General features: G+C 52.9%; 1 long non-coding RNA gene across 1 annotated transcript in view; it reads left to right on the forward strand.

Annotated features, from left to right (window-relative positions):
* Positions 1-253: 253 nt before the first annotated feature.
* LOC132012862 (uncharacterized) overlaps positions 254-21,065 on the forward strand; it is a 120,804-nt gene continuing 99,992 nt past the window's right edge. The window contains exon 1 of the long non-coding RNA XR_009402782.1: positions 254-303. This is a non-coding gene — a long non-coding RNA (uncharacterized LOC132012862). The remainder of the gene's footprint in view (positions 304-21,065) is intronic.

Here is a 21,065-nt window from a genome sequence, read left to right on the forward strand (position 1 = left end):
CTGCCTGCAGTTTCCTACTGTCAGCAGGCATGACACAGGGCTGCTGTGTGGGCACCGGTGCATGTGAGGTGATTACCCCTTTAATGTTTAATGTGCTGAAAAACCATTAGACCCCGAAATGGACAAGTTCTCAGTTGGTAACTTTAATTATTGTTAAGACTCAGTCACGCCTGCTTATTAGCAATTATGCATGGCATCTCCCAGGGTGCCGTGGGCCTTCCCCTTTCCCTTCCTTCTCCTGAAGAGAGCAGGTTTGCAGAGGGCGGCCTTCCCATGGCTGGAAGAGGAGCACCAACCACACAGGTAGTTCCCGTTGCTTCCACCAGAGACTGGCCTTGCTTAGGGCGGAGAAGGCCCCTTGTTTCTTCTGGGAGGGGGGAGGAGGGGCCTTGCCGGGTAATCGGCGAGAGTTGGGGGAGGGGGCCAACTGCACATGATACCCTTTACAAAGCCCTTCTCTTCCAGGACCTCATTTCCTGGGGCCATCCCCATTTTACACACAAGCCCACCGAACCTTGGAAGTTTAAGTCACAGCAGTCACCTCCTCGAGAGCCTCCCTTCTGGGAGAGCGGCCCGCTAAAGCCCGGGCCATCCCTGCCGTCCGCTGCCCTTGCTCCAGACCAGCCTGGGTCTGCTGGTGCCTGGCCCTTCAGGGACTCTGTCCTGCAAATGGAGAGTTGAGACATGGTCAGCGGGAAGCTGGATGTGGGAGGTGATGGGCAACTGGGAAGCCCAGTTTCAATCACATACACGGAAAGCCAGTCTCTAGGAAGTAAGGCAAGAGCAGATTCATAGAGGCAGAGAGAGGGATGGAGAGAGAGAGGGAGGGAGGGGGAGGGAGGGGGACAGGGGGAGGAGGAGGGAGAGAGAGAGGGGGAGGGAGAGAGAGAGGAAACACAGAAATCATTCCTGGTTCTTTACTCTCCACTTCAGTGTGAGGTCTGGCTGGCTGAGTGCGCTTCCCTATCCTTTGGTTCCCAGAGATGGCCCTATGCTCTTCCAATAAAGCCCCCTCTCCTGCCCCAGATAGTTCCCTATCCCAAGTCCCTCAGTGAGCTCTGACATAAGCATTTCACGGCCAGCCCAGGTGGTCAGCCGGAGAGAAGGGAGCTCCAGCATTCCTTCTGACTTCGGGGGCCAGGGGGTTCCCGCAGAGCTGTGGGTATGATGTTGATTTCAGGCTGGAAGAAGGGACTGAGAGGAGGCAGCGCCCCCCCACCCCCCCACCCCCAGACCACCAACAATGCCCATCCTCCCCTGGAGAGGCTTCCTGGAGGACCACCTCTCTCCTACCACCCCCTGCCCAACCCTGGAAACCCTCACACTGGGCAGGCTCAGGGGAGTGGCCGAGCGGAGCCATGAGCCCACAGCCCTGCCTCTAGCCCCAATTTTTAAGAAGGGGAGGGGACACATAACGGAAGGGAAAAACTGAACATGAGTAATGGGCCTGGAATGAGGCATGCGAGATAACACTGAATAATAACGCGTCAAAAACTACAAGATATATTTTTTTTATTTCCCAGTGGAGTTTCCATTGCGCTAATCCATCACTGTAGAGCAGGCAAGATTATGCTTTCCCCAAAAAACTCTGAGAGATAAATGTGAGTAAATTAGGGTTTATTATATTATTTGGGGTGATATAATTTCCAAGCGGGCCCTTATTAAATTACTTCCTCTGGTGCTGACACCTTGTGCCTGGGTTTCAGCACCTCCGCTTTGCTCCCCTGTCTGAAGCTGCTTTGTATTTTAATGCTTCTCATCATGTGTTGTGGGGGTGGGGTGCCCGCGGAGAGAGCTGGAAAGCAGTGCTGCGTCACTGCTCTCCGGCTGGGCTTCTTCCTTGCCAGCCTTCCCGTCATCCCAGCAGCACAAACTCACATCGCATCGATGCTGGGAAAAAATACACAGGCACCCAGCCCAAACCCTCACTGTTCAGGTGGGGAAACTGAGGCCTGGGGAAGAAAAACCAGTTGCCTTAGGTCAGACACATAGGTAGAGACAGAGTTGAGACCCGCATACCTGGAGCTGACTCCCAGGACAGTGCTCATTCTTTGTGTGGGGTCTTTTTGTGCCTGGAAGTCTTTTTGGCTAAGGTCAGCTTCAAGCCCAACAGAAACCCAGGTAATTTAGGAGTTTGGTTGTCTACTATTCAGTCTTCCCAGTGACCCAAAGAAGATCTGAGAGAAGACCTGTGATCTAGTCTTGGTTGGACCACAAAAAAGCTGTGTGAGCTGAAGGAAGTGACTTCACCTCTCTGAGCTTTTATAGTGACTATACCATCTTTATAGCAAAAAGGTTTGGAAGAGCTTCGTGGTTTTCAGACTATGTTTTCAGCAGTGGAACTCCGTTTTGGAACGTTATCTGGGACTCCAACATATAAAATAGTGAAATGCAGAGTTGCAGTAACTGAAGGAGAAGCCTGGGGTTGCATGACCCTCCCTCAGTTTCCCTCCATCTTTGTCCCCCATGGTTTGAAGCCACTGGGCCCAGTTCCAGCATCTGACCCTGAATTTGCCCTGCAGTGTTCTCCTGGCATCCTGACCAGTTCTGCCCAGTCTCCTCCAGCCTTGAGGGTCTCTGATCAAACTCCACAAGGCCGGTCCACACAGCCTGCCCGCTAGGTGCCAACACGCGTAACTTCATGGTCATCAGCCTCGGGGTTGTGCCATTTTTTAGCTGTGTCAGCCTGGGCAAGTCTTTACTTTTAATCTCTCTGAGTCTTTCTCATCCTCTCTGAAATGGGCTAATAAGAATCTTGACCTCAGAAGGCAGTGAGGTTTGAATGAGGAAATACACAAGAGTCTTCGCATGGTATCTGGCATGCTGTAAATTAGCGGGTTGTTATTTTATTTTCTTTATGAATACCACCGTCTTGGTGTTTTTGTTTTTGTTTTGTTCTTGGTGAGGCGTATGTAAGTGCTTATGACACAGTCGATGCTTGACCAGGGGGTATGTGGTGATGTCATTTTTATTAGCTGTTATGATAACAGGCTAAGGGACTCCCAAGTTGTGCTTGTCCATGCAGACGGGAGCACTAAAGCTGCCCTGACCAGGGTCTGGGCTTCCAGAGAGCACACTAAGGAAGCTGGAAGGAGGACAGTGTGCATCACCATAGGGGCGGGAGCAAAGGACTTAGACAGGGGGACGCTCTTCTCAGGACACAAGAAATTACACAAACCGAGTAGTTTATTTTTTTATTCATCTATTTTTTTAAAGATTTTATTCATTTGAGAGAGGGTTGAGCAGTGGATGGAGGGGCAGAGGGAGAGGGAGAAGCAGACTCCCTGCTGAGCAGGGAGCCCCATATGGGGCTTGATCCCAGGACCCTAAGATCATGACCTGAGCCGAAGGTAGATGCTTAACCGACTGAGCTACCCAGGTGCTGCACAAACTGAATACTTTCAAACAACACCTCTGAACTCGCAGACACATGTTGCTGGGGACTGTAGGGAGAGAACAGGGGTGGTGAGAAGTAGTGTTTGATGGGGACCGAGATTCTGTTTTGCAAGATAAAACCTGTTCTGGAGATCGTTAGTACGGCAATCCACAGGTATTTGACGCCACTGATCTGGACATGAAAAAGATGGTAAATTTTATGTTATATGCATTTAGCCACCATTTAAAAAAAAAAAAAAGAAGAAGAAGAAAAGAAAAAGAAAATCATGAGGAAGAAAACAACAAAACCACTACAACACCTAGATCTGACTTCCCAGTACTGTAGGTCAGAAGTCTGGCCAGGAGAAGGCCTGCGGTGACCCAAGCTGACCTCCTGGGACCCAGAGGTTCTGTCCCATTTCCGGGTCTTTCTAGCCTCCTGGCCACTGTGTGGCCCACACAGGTCCTGGTCTCCTCCCCAGTGTCCACACAAAGCAGGGGCCAGCAGCTCACTGGGGCTGGGCCAACCTAGCCAGAAGCAGAGGGGCTGCGTAGATATTTGTTCTCAGCAGGTTGGGGACCCGTTTTTCTGACTTCCCAGTACCAGAAGTACCAGGTCAGAAGTCTGGCGGGGCTCGGAGTAGCCACAAGGCTGACTCAAGGTATTCTCATATGGAGAAGCTGGGGAAAAATCACTTCTGAGCTCATTCAGGCTGTTGACAGTGGTAGGACCGAGGTCCCATTGTCTTGCTGGCTGTTGGCTGCCGGTCACTCTTACCCCTACCCCCAGGCTGCTTTCAAGTACTGTCCACACAGTCCCCTCCACCTTCAAGCCAGCAGCAGCATGTCGTAGCCTCTTGGTTCCAGCCTCTCTGACTTCTCTTCTGTGACCAGCAGGAGAAACTCTGCTGTGAAAGTGCACGGTGATTAGGTCAGCCCCCCCGAATCATCTCTGTGCCTTAAAGTCAACGATTTGGGACTTTAAATATGTCTGCAAGATTGATCACAGCCACACCTAGTTTAGTGTTTGATTGACTTGTTGGGAGAGGAATTTGGGAGGCATTTTACACTTTTGCCCATCCTGGCAGGTATCTTTAGAAGGGGATGGAAGGAGAGGCAGGATTTCCAAGGGCGCAGAAGGGCATTCCGGGTGGAGAGCTCCAGAACGAGGAGGATGAGGAGGCCCTGAGCCCTGGGCTGGATGGTGTCTGTGGGGTGGGAGAGGCAGGCCTAGCGTGTGAGTGTGGTGCTGAAGCCTGTTCCCGAGACATGGCCCAAACCAGTGGGGGAAGTAGCAGAAATGGTCTTCTTTGCTCTCCATACGAAGAGCTTGTTTCCTTTCTTCCTTCATTCTGTTATTCACCTATTCTATAGGTATTGTGGGGTACCCGCCATGGGCCAGGTCTGTGCTAGATTCGGAGCACACAGTGGTGTGTGAGCAAGGTGGGCTTGAGCCTTGCCCACGACGTGCACTTGGAATCCAGGCAGGAGAGATGAGCGAAGAGGGGCCTCCTGTGCAAAGGGGAGTGTTGCGGGGGGCGGGGGGGAGCCACTGGAAGGTTCCTTGTCCCAGGGCCCTGTTTAGAGTGGATGGAACAGGAGCCCCTTGTCTCCATTGGAAGGTGGAGGGGGACAGTGGCCCTGAGAAGGGTCATCTGGGGGGTGCTTACCCAGGCCCCTTTTGCCTTTTGCCAGAAGAAGTCCAGTGCTGGCACTGGGAGGAGCCCAGAATTGTCCCGAAATGCCTAGTTCTGGGGGAAAGGGGTGCAGAAGGAAGTACAAAACTGTTTGATCAGAGTCTGGCCCCTGGGAAAGAGATAAGTGTCTTTTTCTTGGCAGCTGCAGCAAAAGGAGCAATCATCGGAAGGTGGCATTTTGCATTAAAATTGTTCCCACCAGCCAGTGACATTTTCTTGTTCCTTCTGGTCAGGAGACCTTTCAGTGCCACAGATTCAAATGACTCAGGAGTCAGAATTTCTTTCCCTCTGGGGGAAAAGCCAGTCCAGTCACCCTGGGGTGGACGTACAGATTAGCGGAGGTTAAAAAAGCAGATGAACTAGTGACACAGGAAGGACCAGTGTGAGTGAGGGCATGGAAGGAGGCAAACTGTGTTCTGGGCCTCCCAACTGTTGTGTCTGTGAGGGTAGCAGGTCCCTCACGTGCCTTCGTCCCCGTGGGGAGAGGCCCTCAGCGTGCTCACCGAGGACAGTGGTGGAAGGTGTGCATGGGAGCCAGTGTGTGTGTGTGTGTGTTTGTGTGTGTGTGTGTCCACACGTGCCCACAGGGGCAAGCCAGCCCTTACTGGAGCCTGGGCGTGTGTGTGTGACCATACAGCTCGTGAAGGGTTGTCCTGTGGTCTGTCTGAGGGGTGGGTGGCAGCTGACCCTTCTGGCTCGTCGCCCACCTACCCACAGTCCTCCCATCTTGGTGAGGGGTCGCACCGCGGGGCCAGCTGTCAAGCCCCAAGCCTTTCCTCCCTTGCTTTCCTCTCAAGTTCAAATTTCTCCTCTTCAGATAGACCTTTTGTTACCAATTCAGCCAACATACCTCCTTTGGCGGTCCTAGAGGTATGCTCCATTTCAGTACAGATTCCTTTCCTTTCCAGGCTTATCTCTGCAGGAACTTATCTTGTTCTGTGCTTGTTTATATGATAGTGTCCTCCACCCTCTCCAGAATGCAGCTCCCTGAGAGCAGGGATGGCTTTCCGGAACGTATTCCCAGGAGGCACTCAGGGAAGGCTTTGTAAAATGAGTGATGAACCGACTGGTTGCCTTGCCTTGCCCCAGGAGCTGACGGAGGTCTTAGAAGAGCTGTTGGAGGCATTACGCCACAGACCAGATTAGCACATGAAGGACTGAGTTCCCTGTCAGGGAAAGCATTCACAGACAGCCTGAGTGAATGCTGTTAGCTTTCCACACCCGTGGATTACCACCTGAGTGCCCTATTGTGGGACACAAAGTCATCAAGATCCGGTCCCAGCGCACCTCCCCAGCCTCATACCTCCTGTCTGCGTGGCCTGGAAAGCCCTTTCTTTCTTCCTTGATGTAAACTCTTTCTCAACCCTCTAGCCAGTGCTCCAGAATTCATGCGCTGTGAAGTTAACCTTGACTCTCCAGGCAGAACCCTGTCCCTGAGGCTTTGTCACCGCTCCTGGGACCCTTTGGTATGCACAGCCTCGCTCCGACCACTCTGGTATATTCGCCGGTGCACCCCACAATAAACCCAAACTGCTCGGAGACAAAGCTTGTAGCTAGACATCCTAGGGCACAGGGTAGGAGGGCTGGCAGGACGGTGAAAGGTGCAGGTACCATGAATGTGTCTTCTGTTCTCTGACCCACCCCCCACACCCCGGGTCCCTCTGATCTGACGACCACCAGATCCTTTCTTATAACTCCTGGGCTCAGCTTGAGAGCCTCCGATGCCCCGGGGAAGGCAGTAACCAGCTGACTATACAGACTCCCGGGGAGCCAAGGACTGGGGGGGGGGGGGGTCCTTCCCCAAGCTTGAGTCACTGGGCAGAGGGACTCAAACTCTGGCCACCAAGGAAGCTTACCAAGCTCCTCCTTACTATGGCCCAGATGGATTGTTCAGGGGAGACCCCAGGAAGAGACACTGCTTTTGGGGAGACCAGGGCTGGGTGAGGAAGGAAGAATTGAGCCCCAGAGATCCCCAGTGTCAGTGTGCATCCCCCCAGAGACGCAGAGAGCAAAGAACAAGTGGCAGAGGGCCGGGGAGGGGCCATCCCGGGGAAGATCGGAGCGGGCCCCCTGCAGCAGGATGCCAGTCTTGGAGCAGGCTGGGCTTGTGGGTGTACACAGGCAGCAGAGAGCCCTGGGGAGGCCTCGAGGGGCACCACCCTGAACCTGAAGTTGGAAGCCAGAGGTCCAGTCTGACTCTGCCACTTCCTAAGCACACAACTTTGGATGAGAGTCTCCAATTCATCCAAGCCTCGGTTTCTCATCAACGAAAGGGCTTAAACACTGTATTGTGCACTATCTCATTTAATCTTCGTGGTGTCTCTCTGAGGGAAGCACTGTTTTATTTCCCATCTTACAGATGAGGAAACCAAGGCTTATGCCAAATAACTTGTGCCTAGCCATGCTGTTAGCCAGTGCTGGGCTTTGAACCAGTGCCCTGTCTTGCTGTGCACACAGGTCCTCTGCCGCTACTCTACCCTGCCTGGCAATTCCTGCCAGACCTCGTGCCCAGGCCCAGTGTAAAGATCTGATAGTGTGAGATGCTCACATGTGAGCAGGGCTTGCATGTGGGACTGTGGCCATGGGGTCTGGGCTCAGGGCAGCCCCTTCTCTGGGACGCGGCTCCCCTCCCCCAGCCAGCTCTCACTGGGCCGCCCCCCGGGGCAGGTGCAGGCTGCTGCCCTCTCTGCCTGCTTCGGCTGCTGCTAAACTTTACACTGGGCTCTGTCATTAGCCCAACAACAAGCTCCCTGTTTGACTAGCCCTGTCCAAATTTGCTCGGCGCGAGCAGGAGCCCATGGTAAGTAAACGGTTTTCTGTTGATATTTGAGCACTAATGAAGAGGCAGCGAGCGGGCCCATTAATAACTGAGGAGATGATTGTGTTTGCAGAAGGCCTGTATACAGCCTGTCGGCCTGCCCAGACAGGGCCCGCCTCCTTATTGATTTCCCAATAAGCCGCCGTGATGCTCTCGCTCTCTGCACTCCGTGCAGGCCCAGGGTTAGATTTCCTTTCCCTGGGTGCCGCGACCCCACAGAGGCCCTGCTCAGCCTGCCACTCAAGGGGCGGTGGGAGCTTCATTCATTTCTCATTCATTCATTCAACATGCCTGGGTGGAGCGTCTTCTATGCACAGCTCATTCGGCCAGTAGGAAGTCCCTGTCCCCACCTAGAAACAGAGACTGCCCTCGACCTCACCTGGGGGCTTGGTCCCTGATCCCTCTGGGTAGACATACAGGCAAAAGCTGATTCTCTGCGGACCCCTGACCGTGCACCAGATGGTAACTTGTCACCATGTGCTGCCCACCAGAGCCCTCTACCTCCTTCTTGAACTGACCAATTGCCTAACCTGTGATGGAGGTCTGGCAGTCCTGGGGTATTGTCTGTCCTCCCCATGCTGTCCTTTAACCTTGAGATCCAACAGGCTCAGCTTGGGCATTTCTGGTTTGGGAAAGGGTAGTTAGTTATGGACAAGGACTATAACATGGCTGGAGGCCTACTCATCCTCCCTGCTGGGAACCTTCCAGATCCTGAGCTCTCTGGGGAGATGCAACAGCAGATCCAGGGCCAGGGCTCCAGGAAGCATGCCAGGCCTCCCAGCCTGAGCCTGGTTTGGGGGAGGATCATTTCTGGCCTGTCTTGAATGGGACATCAGGATGACCAAGGCCATATCCTATCTGATGAACTCCTAGTCTGGTAGAGAAGGCTGACCTGTGAAAAATACTGCAAAGCCTGGGTCCAGGGCTGTGGCAGCAGAGAGAAGGGTGCTGGAAGTCAGGGAGGACTTCCCAAAAGAGGTGATATTTAAGCAGGTTCTTTAAAGCTGGCTAGGGGTTTTTAGAAGACATAGTGACTGCTCCCATGGGTGAGGAAGGAAAAGAATGAGGTCTGCCATTGATGGTAGTCCGCAAAGAGAGCCAGATTTGTGTCTTCTGACCAGGATAGATTTTTGGTGGAAGGATTTTGTCAGGCAGCTCCTTGAGTTGGAATTGGGGTGCTATGTTGGGCTTGGAGTGAGATGCTCCTGGAGGAACACCTTCCTGGGCAGGGTGTTAGTGCCCACGGCTCTTCCCTCATTGGAGTACTCCTGAGAAAAGATGAAGTAAGGCATGGGGTTGGGAGTCAGGCCACTCCCTCTCTCATCCTAGCCTGGTCATGAACGGCAAGAGTGACTTCACTTCTCGGAGCCTTCAGTTCCTGATCTGTAGAATGAAGCTGGTAACAGCTGCCTCCGCCAAAGGGGAGAAACAGTTGGGGTAGTAGAATAGGAAACGCTATGAAGAAAAGCCGTGCAGTGCTGGGAGCCTGTCAGCATACCAAGAAACACAACCCAAGCATCTGTATTTAACTTTGGTCCCCCGGTAGACAGGTAGCTCTCATACACTCTGTTCCCCTCCCCAACTGACATCATAGCAGTCTTCTCCGGCAATGGCCCTGGAGAGGCAGCGGGCAACGCCCATCAACAGACACTGCGAGAAAACCGTACTGGGAGGGTCTCAGAGCCGGATGGAGATGGTCTCGGACTCAAGACCAAGGAACTGGGCACAAAGGATTGAGGAAGATGCCTGAGCTGGCCCTAAGGAAGCCAGCCTTGGCATTGCGTCCTCTCTCCCAGGACACAGAGGCCCCTGGTAGGGCCGCTGGCTTGAGTACCCTCCAGCAGAGGACCCCCAGCACCTGGTCAGTAGGGCCATTTGGAGTCCCCTCAGGAAGGAGTGAGGAGTGAGAGGCCAACCCACAGGGCCTGTCCCGCTCAGCCCTTCGTTAGGGCCCCAGCCTGCCTCCCTCTCTCACTCTCATCTCTGGGATCGGCATGAAACTGGGGCTGCAGAGGGCCAGCGCTCCTGCTGGCTGGAATCTCCAGGTTAGTGGGTGTCTTTGACCAGATTCTAATGAGGGGAGAGGAGGTGCTGGCAGGAGTGATCTCCTTTCTACCACCCTCATTGGCATACCGCCTTGTGCTACTTACCGTTGCTCGTTGAGAGCTGGAAAGAATGAGCCACAGCTCTCCTGCCAGCTCCTGGCCCTTAACCCCAGGCTAGCACAGCCGGCTGGAATGGCAGGTACCATCATGCAGGCCAGACCCCCCCGGGTCTTGGCTGCTGACAAGGGACTGGATATTGGAATCAGCCAGCTCTGGAATCACTGGTCCTAACCACCTTCTTCCAGAAACTGGAGAGGAGTGCTAGAATGAAGGGCAAGATCTGAGTCATAGCTGGAATCTTCAGAGGCGGCCCAGGGTGGCCACACGTGTATGTAGGTGATGGCGCTGCCCCCACAGGGGAGCTGTTCATGGACCCAGAGCCATGCAGACTGCCGAGTCTTGCAGCTCTGGCTCACTGCCCTGGAACGAGCATATGGCGGCGTGGGAGGAATGGCTTCTCCCTCCCTCAGCATTCTGCCGTGTCCCCCTCTATGGATCTGCAGCTCTCCCGCAGCAGTCTCTAGAATTGCTTCTGCTCTGCCCTCTGTGCTTTCAATTGCTTCCTCTTTCCAAAGGAGTTGGCGAGATGGGAAGAGGGGCCCGCACCAGAGTGGCCTGGGCACCCTTCCTCTCTCTCTCCTGCCAGGACTGCCCTGTCTGCAAGGTGCCTGCCTTCTTCTCCTCCTCGCTGGAGTGATGTCTACCCTGTAGGGAGAAGACCTGCAGTTCCAAGTGCAAAGTTCAGTTTCTGAGCAAAACTATGAGGAGCCCGGCTGTGGATGTAGATCCAAGCTGGGCTTGCCAACCCCGCCTTCCCTGCAGTAGGCTGGTGGTTCTTTCTGTTCCTGTGGAGGGCGCCACTGGTGGAGCCAGGCAGCAGAGGATGCACAAGTTAGGCTGGGGGTCAGAGCATGGTGTGGGGAGAAAGTGGCATGGCAAACTGGCCCAAGAAGAACACTAGCAAACGAGCTGGAAGGAGAGGATGGAGGCAGGTCCCGGACGGCCTCAGATGCTGAGTTGAGGACTTTGAACTTTACTGGACTCGTGGTGGGTGGAGGCCCCAAAGTGTATGCCAAGGTGTGGCAAATATCAGAATTGTAGGGATCTGGAAAGGTGGCTATGGATTCAGTGGGAGGAGCAAGGAAGAGTAAGGTGTCACAAGAAACACCAGGGTTTCAAATTCGGTTGCAGGGTAGATGTGGACAGCATTCCAGCATTCCCAGAAGCTGGGAGTAAGAAGGGGTTAGCCAGGGTGCAGACATAGAACGAGGACAGCAGGAGAAAGCGTGTGGTGAAAGAGCACGGCTAGAGACACAGCCAGTGAGGACACTACCAAGTGGGGCTCTGGGGGAGGCAGAAGAGGTGGGAAATGCCCAGAGGGGTGGGGGCCCCAGAAGGCAGCTGAGGGGTGCCCCTGAAATCGAGGAGGGGGGTGCTTTGCATAGTGTACGGGGTGGCCACCTAGAATTGAACTTAAGCAGAAGCAGGTTGCCCAAAATAAGAAACGCCACTCAGAAGTTAAAGGGGATGAGGACCGACAGCAGCTCTTAGGTGTGTCATTGGAAGGTGGGGACAAGGGAGAGAGATGCTCTCTCCCAGCCAGACTGGGGCATTCTCACATCGCCTTCTGAGTCATCCTCTGGTTCCCATGGTAAAGCTCAAGCTCCTTACACAGCATGTGAGAGCCTTCTCTGTGTTATCCTGCCCCTCTTTCCAGCCAGTTTTGGATTGAGATGTCTTGTCCTGCATGGCCTGCATGGCCCCAATGTTCCAGTCCAGCCAGGCATCTCCTTGGCCTTTGAATATCTTGCTGTGCTTTTGCAAATGCCAAGCCCAGTGTCTGGAATAATCTTCTGCCTCTTCTCTCACTGATAACTCCTGCCCATTGTGAAAGACCCTGCTCATAGGTCATCTCCTCTAGAAAGGTTACCACCTCTGGGGTGCCTGCTCGTTCCTTGGGCATCATACTGTAGACATTGTTGGTAGTTCATCCATGAAAATTCATGACAGATCCTGATTTTATCTGGGCACTCACCACTCTCCCACATGGCCAGTGGCTTTAGGGGAAGTTGATTTCCCTTGACTCTCAGGCCTCAGAGGTAAGTCTAAGTGGTCTTAAATAAACCTTGTCCTCCTGCCAGTGACTGGTTCAGGATCTGGGAATGTACCCTACATTTGGACCAATAAAACACATGAAAAGAAGTAGACAAAGAAGCTTCTGGAAATAGTCTTCCTCTAGAAGAAAGCCAGGAAGAGAATTTCTTGTGTGCTGCCCACTATCAGGTCTGGAAGGGATGGCTTCAACTGTTTCAGCTGCTCCTGTCACCAGACTGAAGAGGAAGCCGAAACCAGAGAGAGCACAGAGGAGGGGCAGGAAGAAGCAGGGCTCCTGGTCATGTCATTGAGCTCTTACATAAGCCAGCTCTGGATCCTGCCTTAGCCCTTGGCTTTCTGCTACATAAAATAATACCCTTTCCTTATTATTTAAGTGAGCTGGAATAAGAATTTTTGTGACATGCAGCCCAGTTCCAGTAGCACTTCTAGGACTTCTGTGAGGTCGTATCATATTCCAGGCTGAGACAGTCTCATAAGCAGTCTTAGCTCCATCCCTGGCTCTTTGCACTGTGCCTTGGAATACCAGTTCACAGGTGGATTGAATAAGTGCATGATTGAAACCTGGGCTCATTTGGCCATACTCCTTAGGATGTCCTATCTCAAGGGTGATTTTTCCAATCCCAAGACCCCTGTCAGACTGTAGTGGGACCCCAAACTTGGCCTTCAGACCTTAAGAACTCAGATGCTCAGCCATTGTTATACCACAACTGTAAACACTGCCCAAGGATCTCTGTGTCCAAAGGAACTTTTGTACCACACACAAGGTTTGCTCAAACCAGCCCTCCTCTGTACACTTTTGTGTCCTTGACTCAGGCTGATCTCACTCACCTGGGCACCACCTTTCCTTAAGATAATATTATTTGGGGGGTCTGGATTTTAGAGACCGTTGGCTCAGCCACAGATCTCTCCGACCCATTTGAACTCCTTCTAGTTTTGGGGTATTATGATGAATCATGCTGCTGTGAAACTTCCTGTACAAGCCTTTGTGTGGACATGCGTTTTCTTTGTAAGGTTTTGAAGGTTAAATGGGAGCTGACTCGATTGTTAAAGCCAAAGGAAAACATTCCTGGCAGGTTATACAGTATGTACAAAAGTGCATAAGATTAAAGTGCTGTGTGTATGCAGGGGATAATAGTAGTTCGGTATCGTAGGGAAGGGGACAAAAATCTCTTTTCCTCTCTCTCCATCTTGAGTTCATTGCCTGAGGCCTTGAAAATTAGACTGACAAAAGGAGATAGACAGAAACAGGAGGCAAACAGATTTTATTAACACATATGTCTTACATATACACGGGAGGACCCAGTGATGAGTAACTCGAAGAGGTGGTTAGAACTTGGGCTTCTATAGCATCTGAACAAAGAACAGTACATTTGTAGAGAAGTGACAAGACAAAGGAGGAGGGGTTTAGGCTCTTAATGGTGGCTAACTGTAAGAAGGTAAATACATGGGGGAAACTGAAGGAATATAAGGGTGGTTTTAGCAAGCTTTGTTATGTAGATTACTCTGGTGCCACCTCCGGGCAGATGAGAGTCCAGTGCTGTTCCCAGTGAATAACAATCACCCTGCCCTTCCTGGTAGAGAGGAGACCAAAAAGTTTATCCTGTGTCTGGTTTTTAGAAATTGCCTTCAGTCCAAAATAATCCTTATGGTAGAGTGGCATTCTCAGGGAGTGGGATAGAGGTAGTAGGGCTGTGGCGCAAAGCTTAAGGCACTGGGAGTGGGGACAAGGTGTGTTGAATTGTATTTTAAAGGCTTTAAGGAAACTGAAAGGCGTTCTATAGGAATCAACATGGTCACGCATGCCTTGTAGAAAGGTCCCAGGCTTGTAGCACAGAGAACGGGCTAGCTAAAAGGGTGTTAAAATAGACAGGTGTGGGACGCAAGTCCTAAACCTGGTCCTGGTTCAAGGTGGGGGTGGTTGGAGGGCAGATTGGATAGATTAAGGCTCTGTGTATGTGTGTCCTTGGGGAGGTCAGGACATGGGGCGTCGAGAGGGTAGCCTAGTGACTCAACCTTGCCTGCAACCCCATGAACACCCCTTCCCCAGTGAGAAGGCAGCCCCCAGCTCCGTTCTCACCCATCCGTGTATGGCTCTCAAGGTTAGCGCCATGGGGGTCAGCGCTGTTTAAATGTTGATTACAGAGACTGTGGGAGCTGCTCAGATTTCTAATTAAGATTAAAGAATGTACCTGGCTTATAAATGGTTCTTAGGAATGTATAATTTGATTAGCCTGTTTTCTCTGGGCGCTTTCATTTATGGATTAGCGAATGTGGCCTCTGACTCCAGGTGGGGTCACTGGCTCACCGCACACAGAGTTTGGGACCTTGCAGGGCATTACGATGGGGGTAGTTAGGGCAAGAGGAAGAGAGAAAGCCCTGGTCAGTGGGGCACTTCCTCTCTTTCTCCTCATCTTCCTCTTCACTTCTGGATCAGTGAAGAATGCCCAGCTCGGGATCAAAGCATGCCCAGATCCTGACTGTAAGATAAACGTGCTCACCTGGACCTCATTTACACTCATTTATTTCTCTCCAAAGGCACAGGAGGCTGGGTCGTCCCACTGCTGAACCCAGTCCTCTTGCATTCTCTTTCCCATTTTGAGCCCATCCCACGGATCCCCAGCAGGGCTAAGATCTTTTTAGGGAGCACTGCCCGAGTGTCCATCATAGTGATAGCACAGCTTTAGGGCCCAGTCAAAGGCAACCTCTTTCCACCAAGCCCTGGGCATCGCCAGTGATGGGCCGGGCCCACGGTTGGCATCTCGGAGGTCACACCACCCCTGCACCTGAGGCTCCAAGACAGCTGCTCTTCACCCCACCCATAGCCCTTACCTACCCCCCTCTGCACGCTCACTTGTGACCCCCAGGGCACTTTCCCTTCCGTGGGTCTCTTCCTCTCTGAAAAATAAGTAGGTAAGTAAGTCTATTTTACAACTGCATGGGTATAAAGCCAAATAAGTTGATATTATGTGTTGAAATGGTTTATTCCATCTGCAAGCTCATTTGTTTTCTTCTGATTTCAAAGAAATTGAAACGTTTCCTTGGTTCCCTTAATGGGCCCTGGGCCCTGAGCCTCTTGGGACTGATGGATAAGGCAGCTCCCCTCCCCTGTCCCCCTTGCACTGCCCCCTTCAATCCGAATCTCCTGATAGGCAGCCTACCTCCCCGCCAACTGACCTAGTGACCAGTGGCAGGTCTCCAGGGTCTGGCAAACCAAATGCTGCTCCTCCCCGCAGAAGTCCTCAGAGGAAGCCTATGTTAGTTTTGCCCTCAGGCTGTCCCTAACCTCCCCTAGCCACCCCCTCCACCTCAGCACCCTGCTTCTGAAACCCAAGACCCTCCTGTAGAGGAGGCCGAAGTCTTCCCGCCATCCCCCAACCCCCAACAAGGCCTCGCCCAGTTGGCTCTGCTTTCCTGGCCCCACTGTTTTCTGTTTGAGTGTCTACCCTGCTTGGCACTCCCACATGGCTGACCTCTGGGGCACTCTGTGCGATGCTCAGCTCCTGTTGGCCAGGGGTTCTGAGAGTGGCTGTAGGAATGACTGGGGATGGGGAGGCCATGGAATGAGTATTTTAAAGAACATTCCAGGGGCTCGAAGTTAACTTCTGCATCAGACCCCTCAGGTTGGAGTGGGGAGACTGCCCTGTAAGGGCCTCCCAGGCGATTCCCTCCCCCTGCACATAAATGTTGGAGGGCCCAAGTATCAGGAAAGGGCCTGAATTCTCCTTGCCCCTCCTTCCTTCTGTTTCACCCCTGCTCAGAATTCGACCAGTGCTAGCAGCCACTGTGGTAGGAGTGGTAGGAGTGATGGAGGAGAAAACAATAGGTGTAGCCTAACCTCTGCTTTGTGGAGTGTAAAGTCTTCTCAGAGGATTTTCCTCTCTGCCACCCTAACCCCCACCCATACAAGAGGCTCGCCTCTTCATGCTTCTGTGGAAGGGGTCTAGGGGCTCAGCCTAACTTCTGAAGTTAACAGAAAACATCTCTTGGCAAAAATGCTTGTTGACAGAAAAGTGCTGAATTTTAGGAAAGTGACATGAGAAGCAGAGCAGGCAGCAGTTGCGTGCCTTTGGAGAAATGAGTCTAGACGCACTGGGAAGGTGAGCTGAAAGCTACTGCACAGGACCCAGAGAGCGTACCCCTGGGCTCTGCCTCAGGGTGCCCACTGCCCAGGTAAGCTGTGACTCAGACTGAATCCCCTGACCCCTCTGAGCCTCTGTGTCTCCTTAGGACTGACTGAGATAATCCAATGTATGTTTCAGCCTGTTGTAAATGGTAATGAACTCTGCACGTCATTCATTATTATCTTTCTAAGTGTTGCTGTGGTTATTCTAAGGGGAACAGTCTAGAAGAAGCTGAGCACTAGAGAAGTCTGGAAGCTGGAGTTTGGCTCCGCTTCCTCCTGGCTGTGTGATACATGGAGACCCTTCACCGGTCTCATCCTTGTAATCATTATCCCGTAAAGGTGGGAGAAGGGACTGTATCATATTCAGTCTGGGTTTAGGACTTCAGTGCAGTCTAACTCAAGACCAGGTTCTGCCAGAATTTCCTCTTGGTACATCCAGAACCCACTTGAGTTCGGTTTGTACCTCTCTGCTTGTCAGCCCTGGCCTGGCCTTAGAGGAGGTCGGGATTGAGCACCAGGCTCTCTGGTTGGGGGGTGGGGGGGGGTGTTCTGGAGGCAGCCAGAGATAAATCCTGTAAGGCCGAGGAAGACAGATTGCTTGAGTCCATGCAAAGGCTAGGAGACCTTACTAGGAGACCACCTCGACCCATTTCCTCTGCCAGCTCCTACACATCCTCAACCTTAGGGCTCCTCCTCAGTGATGCCTTCCTGGGAATGGATACACCTACAGGTAGTTGTGTCTTGTACCCCGCTCTGCCTCCTTCCAGTCTCTGTCCTCGCATCCCAAACTGCAGAGGGCCTGGGAAAAGCGACGGAGAGCCAGGAGGGGTGGGAGGACAGGCTGGGAGCCAGCTCTCTGAGCCCCGCCCGGCCACTGCCAAGCAGGCTGGCAAGGGGATGCTCTGGGCTGCCCGCGCCGTTCAGGAAGCGTGTTGGGACGGGGCTAATGATAATTAACACTTGGGGCGCGTTTTGTCTTCGAAGTGCTTTACAAACACGACCTAATTAGCCCGCGGGGAGGAGCGGCGCCACCGAAAAGCTTGCTTGCTTTATTATTCATTTCTATAGCGTCTGGAGCGCGCCTCCCGGCGCACGAGTGTTAGCTCGCCAAGTGTAAGCGAGGAGGATGTGCGGGTTGGGGCGCCTCCTCCTAGCACCTCCCCCTCCCAGCCCCAGGTCTCCGGGTGAGTGCGACTCCGCCCAGTTCAGCCTCTTCTCACACATCTCATTTCATCTCTGCGGCAAACTAGAAAAAATTGTAGGCTTTGGGGCTCAGAGAGGTTAAGTGACTTGTCAAAGACCACACAGCCGATAGCGGGGCACTGAGACTCAAACCTCAAAGCTCCAGGCTTTCGCCACCTCTCCAGGCGCCTGGAGCATCTGGGCATCCCGCGGGGCTCCGCGCTTCGGGGCGCAGTGGTAAAAGCAGGCGGTGGCTGGAGAAGGCGGGCGGCTGGCGGCAGTGCGCGCGCGCGTCCCCGGCCGGCCGAAACTGTTGCCAGCTCAAAGCTCCCCGCTACACCTGAGCGGGGGACAGATGTGCATCAATATTTATTCGGAACTCCCAGGAAACCTGGATGAAGTGTAATTATCTCAGCTCAATCAGCTCGGATTAGCATAACATCAAGTCACCCATCAGACGAAGGGTTTGATTTCGGGGATCAAAGCGCCGCGCTGTAGCCGCTGATTAATCGGGGAGAAGAGAGCAGCGAGAAGAAAGCTGTGCGGGCTCTGCGAGTCGCAGCTGCACCGCTTTGATGCGTGGATTGCACCAAGTTAACTTTCCTGGCCCGCTCGGCGCTCGCCCCTGCCGCTTCTCCGACTGCTGCGCCCGCCGGGTCTCCAGGATTTGGTGCCTCTGCTTGGGCATCCGGTCGCCAGTTGTAACATAAACCGCCACCCTGGCCCACCCCAGGACTGTGCTGTGAAGCGGGGTGCTTATCCATCCATTTTTTTGGCGGGAGGTGCAGGTCGCTACGGGCTCGCTGGTGGGGACGCCTGAAGATTCTCTGGAGGCTGCCCCAAGGCTGAGCGGGGGAGTCGGATGCCTGCGTTCAAGGCCTGCGTCCAGAACTCACCCTGTGTTCTTGAGTCTGTACCTTTGTACAGTGTATTCCGAGATGCCCTTCTGTCCATTCCGTTCCCTAACAGACTCTGGGGTCTTGAACTCTCAGCCCAAATGCATCTTGCCTTTTGCTTCCCATTATTTCCTGAGCTAGGGCCACCTCTGTTGTGGCTGAGTGGCCCTTGTGCTGTCACCACCATCATTTGGATAGCACTCCTCCCCGCCCCTCAGACTTTGCTCTGAGCAAATCTGGGAGGGACCCTGGGGGCCCTGGAGGAAAAAGCATTTTCTGGAGGATGAGGGTGTGCAGCAGGGTTAGAGTTCACTGATTATCCATCCGGACCCCCCCCCCCTCATTTGCACTGTCTCCCCCTTCCTCCCCACCAGTGGTGCTGAGGGCAGGAACTCTGTTATACTGATGTTTGTGTCCTCTTGGATACAATCCTTTGCCCCAGATGGATGTGTATTTTAGCTCCTGTACTTGGCCAGTTCTGTTTACTTGACCAAGTCACTTGACCCCTCCAGGAACTCAGACTGTTGGGGAGCAAAGGTCTTTGTGATATTCTGTGTTCTGTGATCTTCCTTCAAAAACCCTGTTCTGTGAAGCCACTCCCAGGGGACAGTGCCCTAGTAGGGGTCAGGGAAGCCTGGAATCTTGAGGTTGAAGGAAAACTCACAGATCCCTTCCTCATCCTCTTGACAGCCTGTCTTCATCCTTTGCTTGAGGGGATGGGAGAGGGGAACAGGGGTCCTGAGGGTCTGCCCTGCCACGGGCTCCTGTGGGAGCTTGCTCAGCATGGCAAGCGTGGGGAAGCTGAAGGACCTGTATGGCTACACTTCAAGGCTCTCTCTGGCTGGTAGGAAGAATGCCATCAGCTGTGGCATCCTCCAGAGTGTCTGGACACCAGGATTCTTCCTGCTGGAAACACCTGAAGAACAGTGGAGACCCAGAGGGTCTCAGAGCTGAGATATGAGTGTGTCCATTGGTGTTCTTGTGGGGAGTGTAAACCCCTTGCGGGCAGGGACTATCTCTATTTTATTTCCTACTGAGCCCCAGAATCAAAGTTTGGTGCTGGGCACATAGGGGCTCAAGAAATAGATGTAGAATAAATTAAAGAAGAAATGAATGAAACAGGGAGGAAGGAAAGAAAGAAGGGGGGAAATTAAAAGATTGCCTGTCCTGGTAGGGGGCGGAGTCTTAAGAGTGGGTGGGCAGATGCCCAGTATCCTGGCAGAAAGAGGATTTATCTCCATTTCACATCTCTGCCATGCAACATCGTGGATTTTTCTCTCCCCTTTAATTAAGAACTAAATATAGATCTTAATTAAGACACTGATGAATTTAATTTAGAGTGGCATTAGGGCCTTCTCTTGCAAAGCTCAATGCCCTGTTTGTATAATGTGGGATATAAGCTAAATGAGTGCTTGCTTGTTACCACCATAAATAATTCCCTTGCAAATCCCTTTTGAAGCATTGCGAACACTAATCTACCCCCATCTAGAGGATGCTCTTGGACGCCCATTGCCTCGCCCCTCTTTGTATGTTTCCCTCCCAAGGAGGACCCATCTTGTCCCCCTGCTCTGACCAAGTCAGGCATCCTTCCCCCACTTCAGCTACCTTGCTCGCTACTGTCTTTGTTCACACAAGTCCCTCTGCTGGGAATGCCTTTTCCTCGCTTCTCTCTCCAAGTCTGTCCGGAGGATTCCTCCCCTTCCCTCAAGTTCCACCATGAGCGCATGGAGTTGACAAAGCCCTCTCTGTTCTGTCTCCCCATCTCCTGATTGCTAAGCACATGAGGTGTGAGCCCCAAAGACCCATAAGGTCCAGTTGAGTCCCACACTTCTTCAGCCATGTGCTGTCTCCCGCCCCGTAATCGGGTTCTAGGTGACAAGCACAGGGCCTGTGTGCAGGCAGAGGAAGTTGGGACTATGGCTTTCACCCATGGGACTCAAGGAAGCACCCCTCCCATCTCAACCCTGGATGCCTGGTGCTGTCCTGGGACCTGGGAGACCTTTCCGATTTCTGCAGTGTGTCAGGGCATGGCAAGGGCAGTCAAGTGGAAGGGTAGAATGTGACTTGGGCCCATTTTATCCATTGTTCGGGTTCCTGTCTGATACCAGGAGAACCCACATGGTGAATGAGGGCTGTAGCTCTAGAATCAGTGGACAGAGTAGACTTGGTTACCTTACCTGTAAAATGGGGTTGTCACGAGACTAAATGACATTTCGCTTTGCCACGCGTAGCACCTAGTGAGTGCCCAGAAAACGGTGGTGACATTGATGATGGTGTTCGGTTGGAGATTGGGCGATCTGTAGTCCAACAAAGCAATAAGTTGTATCATTCATGCTTGGTTTGTAGGAAAGCTGGGATGCAGGGAGTGATCGGCCTCTGCAGGAACTCCATGCCTTTTGTCCACATTGCCTCTGGCTCTGGGCCCTTCTGCTGCCCTCTGCACGTCTCAGCTGTGAAATGATGGGGTGGGATAGAGGGGTTTCACTGCCTCCCCACACCCTACCCCCTCCTGGTCGTCTTGAGCAGTTCAGCTCCCAGCCTCCTCCGCCCTCTTTCCTTTCCTCACACTGGTGCAGTTTCATCACAAGTGTCTAGAGAGCGGGCACTCTGTTTCTCAAGCATCTTTCCCACAGTGCCGGACACACTGTTCTTTCGTGTGGCAAGTGGAAGCTCTCTGTGATGTGATAAATACTTTCCCGGAGCCTCCTGCCTTGCTATGGCACCACTGTCCTGGGCTTTGCACAAAAGCTGTAC

The sequence above is a fragment of the Mustela nigripes genome, chromosome 1 (assembly GCF_022355385.1).
Source record: "Mustela nigripes isolate SB6536 chromosome 1, MUSNIG.SB6536, whole genome shotgun sequence".
Lineage (NCBI taxonomy): Eukaryota > Metazoa > Chordata > Mammalia > Carnivora > Mustelidae > Mustela > Mustela nigripes.